At 40.4% G+C, this 5538-nt stretch overlaps 1 pseudogene; it reads left to right on the top strand.

Moving 5' to 3' along the window:
- Positions 1-612: 612 nt before the first annotated feature.
- Positions 613-2135, top strand: LOC109258053 (WD40 repeat-containing protein SMU1-like; annotated as a pseudogene).
- Positions 2136-5538: the final 3403 nt, after the last annotated feature.

Below are 5538 nucleotides of genomic sequence, written 5' to 3'. Positions count from 1 at the left end.
GAAAAAAGAGTAAAGTCCCTTTACCTGCACAAGAAAACTCTAGGACAACCAAGATGGCTATAGCATCTGAGAGAAAAATTAACTGATTTTAGGCAGCAACAGTAACAGGACATTCCAGCTCTTGTGCTCTTGTTGGTTTGTCAAGGATAAACTCACCTCCCTGGGCAGTGTTTCTGAGTGCTACAGAGGCCTGATGCCTGTGCTAGAGACCAAATGAGGACAAGATATGTGAGATAGGACTTTAGCTTGAGGACTACATTGGGAGAAGGTAGGGCCTGATGACCAATCACAGATCCCTACTGGGGCAAGTACCCTGAGGATACATAAGGTAGAGGGCATTGCATGGTTGCCTAGTAGACCTTGTTTTTCCAAGTGTGGCCCCTGGGCCAGTAGCAACTGAAAATCTTGGAAACTTGTCAGAAATGGGGCATGTGAGGCCCCATCCCAGACCTGATGAGATTCGAGGAGATCCTTATGTACATAAAATTGTAAGCAACACCACTCTAGTCCAGCAGTTTTCAAACTGGACTGCACATTAGAATAACCAGAAGAGTTTCCAAAAATTCTGATTCTGAATAGTGGAGTGAGTTCTTTGCCTGTGAGGATAATGCTATGTTGATCAAAATCAAGTGCTTGGATGTGACCCATCTTATCATACAATACCTGAAGGAAAACAGCGTATGTCAGGCATTAGCTAATGTACAGGAAGAGACTACTGTGTCTCTGAATATCATGGACAGCACTGAAAGTTTTGTAGCTGACATTAATACTGGGATACTGTTTTACAGTCTCTGAAATTGCCAGACAAAACCCTCATTCACCTCTATGAATGGGTTGTTCTGGAATTGATAGAGCTGCGTGAATTGGGGGCTTCCAGGTCACTCCTGAGACAGACTACTCCCATGATCATGTTAAAACAAACACAGCCAGAGCAGTGTGTTCATTTGAAGAACCTCTTGGCCAGGTCTTATTTCGATCCTCGTGAGGTCTACCCAAATAGAAGTAGCAAAGAGAAGAGCAGCAATTTCCCAGTCCTTACCTGAGAAGTCAGTGGTGTCTCCATCTCACCTCATGGCATTACTAGGACAGGTACTGAAGTGGCAGCAACATCAAGGATTGCTTCCTCCTGGAATGACTACATAGATTTGTTCTGAGGCAAAACAACCGTCAAAGATGTAGAAGAAGAAAAGTTTCCTACACAACTGAACCGTCATATTAAGTTTAGTCAGAAATCACATATGGAGTGTGCTCAATTTTCTCCAGATGGTCAGTATTTGGTCACTGGGCCTGTTGTTGGATTCACTGAAGTCTAGAACTTTACAACTGGAAAAATCAGAAAGGATCTTTAGTTCCAGGCCCAGGATGACTTTAGGATGATGGATAATGGTGTCCTCTGCATGTGTTTCAGCAGAGATAAAGAAATGTTAGCAACTGGGGTCCACAATGGAAAAAATCAAGGTATGGGGAAGATTCAAAGTGGACAGTGTTTAGGAGATTTGAAAGGGCACACAGTAAAGGTGTCACAGAAAATCTTTTCTAAGGATAGCAGTGATATCCTTACTGCCTCTTTTGACCAGACAATTAGAATTCATGGTTTAAAATCTGGGAAAACCCTGAAGGAATTTTGTGGCCATTCCTCTTTTGTTAAATAGATTAACTTTTACACAAGATGGACATTGTATTACTAGTGCATCCTCTGATGGGACTGTAAATATCTGGAATATGAAGACCACAAAACGTTCAAATCCGTTTAAATCCCTGGGCAGCATTGCAGGGACAGATATCACTATCAACAGTGTGATCCTGCTTCCTAAAAACCCAGAGCACTTTGTGGTATGTGGAAGATCAAATACAGTGGTCATCATGAACATGCAGGGGCAGATTGTCAGAAACTTCATCTCTGGTAAGAAACAAAGAAGGTGGTGATTCTGTTTGCCATGCCCTATCTCCCTGTGGTGAATGGATCTGCTGTGTAGGAGGACTTTGTGTTCTCCTGTGTTAGCACAGTCACCAGCAAATGCAAGAGAACTTTGACAATTCACAAGAAGGATGTGATTGGTATCACACATCACTCTCATCAGAATCTGATTGCTACTTACAGTGAAAATGGGCTCCTAAAGCTCTGGAAACCCTAATTCTACTTTTAATTTAAAATACACTTGACATTTTAACAATATTTATTCTTCTAATCCATGAACATGGAATGTTTTTCCATTTCTTTATATCTTCTTCAATTTCCTTCATAAGCTTTCTACAGTTTTCAGCATACAGATCTTTTACATCTTTGGTTAGATTTATTCCTAGGTATTTTATGCTGCTTGGTGCAATTGTGAATGGGATCAGTTTCTTTATTTGTCTTTCTGTTGCTTCATTATTAGTGTATAAGAATGCAAATGATTTCTGGACATTGATTTTGTATCCCGCAACTTTGCTGAATTCATGTATCAGTTCTAGCAGACTTTTGGTGGAGTCTATCGGATTTTCCATTTATAATATCATGTCATCTGCAAAAAGTGAAAGCTTAACTTCATCTTTGCCAATTTTGATCCCTTTGATTTCCTTTTGTTGTCTTATTGCTGATGCTAGAACTTCCAACACTATGTTAAACAACAGCAGTAAGAGTGGACATCCATGTTGTGTTCCTGATCTCAGGGAGAAAGCTCTCAGTTTTTCCCCATTGAGGATGATATTAGCTGTAGGCTTTTCATAAATGGTTTTTATGAAGGAAATTGAAGAAGTTATAAAGAAATGGGAAAACATTCCGTGCTCATGGATTGGAAGAATAAATATTGTCAAAATGTCAATACTACCCAAAGCTATCTACACATTCAATGCAATCCCAATCAAAATTGCACCAGCATTCTTCTCGAAGCTAGAACAAGCAATCCTAAATTTTTTATGGAACCACAAAAAGCCCCAAATATCCAAAGTAATTTTGAAGAAGAAGACCAAAGCAGGAGGCATCACAATCCCAGACTTTAGCCTCTACTACAAAGCTGTAATCATCAAGACAGCATGGTATTGGCACAAAAACAGACACACAGACCAACAGAATAGAATAGAAACCCCAGAACTAGATCCACAAAAGTATGGCCAACTAATCTTTGACAAAGCAGGAAGGAATATCCAATGGAAAAAAGACAGTCTCTGTAACAAATGGTGCTGGGAGAACTGGACAGCAACATGCAGAAAGATGAAACTAGACCACTTTCTCACACCATTCACAAAAATAAACTCAAAATGGATAAAGGACCTGAATGTGAGACAGGAAACCATCAAAACCCTAGAGGAGAAAGCAGGAAAAAACCTCTCTGATCTCAGCCACAGCAATTTCTTACTTGACACATCCCCAAAGGCAAGGGAATTGAAAGCAAAAATGAACTATTGAGACCTCATGAAGATAAAAAGCTTCTGCACAGCAAAGGAAACAACCAACAAAACTAAAAGGCAACCAACGGAATGGGAAAAGATATTTGCAAATGACATATCGGACAAAGGGCTAGTATCCAAAATCTATAAAGAGCTCACCAAACTCCACACCCAAAAAACAAATAATCCAGTGAAGAAATGGGCAGAAAGCATGAATAGACACTTCTCTAAAGAAGACATCCAGATGGTCAACAGGCACATGAAAAAATGCTCAACGTCGCTCCTCATCAGGGAAATACAAATCAAAACCACACTCAGATTTCACCTCATGCCAGTCAGAGTGGCTAAAATGAACAAATCAGGAGACTATAGATGCTGGAGAGGATGTGGAGAAATGGGAACCCTCTTGTACTGTTAGTGGGAATGCAAACTGGTGCAGCTGCTCTGGAAAACCGTGTGGAGGTTCCTCAAAAAATTAAAAATAGACCTACCCTATGACCCAGCAATAGCACTGCTAGGAATTTACCCAAGGGATACAGGAGTACTGATGCATAGGGGCACTTGTACCCCAATGTTTATAGCAGCACTCTCAACAATAGCCAAATTATGGAAAGAGCCTAAATGTCCATCAACTGATGAATGGATAAAGAAATTGTGGTTTATATACACAATGGAATACTATGTGGCAATGAGAAAGAATGAAATATGGCCCTTTGTAGCAATGTGGATGGAACTGGAGAGTGTTATGTTAAGTGAAATAAGTCATACAGAGAAAGACAGATACCATATGTTTTCACTCTTATGTGGATCCTGAGAAACTTAACAGAAGTCTATGGGGGAGGGGAAGAGAAAAAAAGAGGTTAGAGTAGGAGAGAGCCAAAGCATAAGAGACTGTTAAAAACTGAGAACAAACTGAGGGTTGATGGGAGGTGGGAGGGAGGGGAGGGTGGGTGATGGGTATTGAGGAGGGCACCTTTTGGGATGAGCAATGGGTGGTGTATGGAAACCAATTTGACAATAAATTTCATATTTAAAAAAAATAATAAAATACTTAGAAATAAATTTAATCAGGGAGGTAAAAGATCTCCACCCTAAAAACTATAAGGACCTTGATAAAAATCAAAGAAGACACAAGTAGATGGAAAATATCCTATGTGTAAGAATTGAAAGAGTTAATATTGTTAGAATGTCAATACTACTTAAAGCCATCTACAGATTCAGTTGTAATCTCTATCAAGATTTCAATGGCATTTTTTACAGAATTAGAAAAATTCTAAAATTCATATGAATCCACAAAAAGCCTAAATAGCCAAAGATTTATTGAAGCCAGCTAAGGCTGTCATACAAATGCCATAGACTCATTGACTTAAACAACAAAAATTTATTTCTCATAAATCTTTAGGAGTCCAAGATCACAGTGCTGGCTGATTCGGTTCCTGGGGATAGCTCTCTTCCTGGCTTGCATATGGCCCTCTTCTTACTGACCTCACATGGCAGAGACTAAAGAGACAGAAAATAAACTCTCTCCTGTCTCTTCCCATCATGATGGCTGCACCCTCAGGACCTAATTACCTCCCAAAGGCCCCACTTTCCAATGTCATCACTTGGGGGTTATAGTTTCAACACATGAATTTGGGGAGGGCAGGGGACACAAACTTTCAGACCACAGCAAAGATCTTAACAAGAAACAGTGAATCCCATGATTGGGAGCCCATTGTTACACTTTCTTTGCCATCAAGTGCACCCTGGTCATATGCAGTGTAGTATGGCAATGAATATGGATTCCTTTAAATGTAAGAATAGTGTTTCTAACAGAACACCTACAGTTAGGGGAGTCAAATCCATAACTAAAGTGTGTGTCCATCCACAAAGCGTAATGGGTTGGGGTCTAATATGGCCAGAGGCCACCATATGGCGAGGTGGTTCCCCTGAGGAATGGTGTCAGAGGGGATTTTGCTGTGGCCTGTGCTGTTGGCATGTTGTTCACCCTTATCCCTGCTTCTCCGTGCCTGCTGCTGTTCCCATTGTCCAAACCCCACCAGAGATCAGTGCCAAGACATTCAGACTTCCTGATTTTCAGACAAGGAACTCTCCCTAAGCCTCAGCATCACAACTTTTTCCTCTTTTCATCTTGATAACTTTTTTTAAAAGACACAAGAAGGAGTCATT

This window comes from Panthera pardus, unplaced genomic scaffold (genome assembly GCF_024362965.1).
Source record: "Panthera pardus isolate Hobbes unplaced genomic scaffold, ASM2436296v1 HiC_scaffold_25, whole genome shotgun sequence".
In the NCBI taxonomy this organism is placed as follows: Eukaryota; Metazoa; Chordata; class Mammalia; order Carnivora; family Felidae; genus Panthera; species Panthera pardus.
Note: the sequence above shows the minus strand (reverse complement) of the source record. Positions and strands in the feature narration are given on the sequence as shown.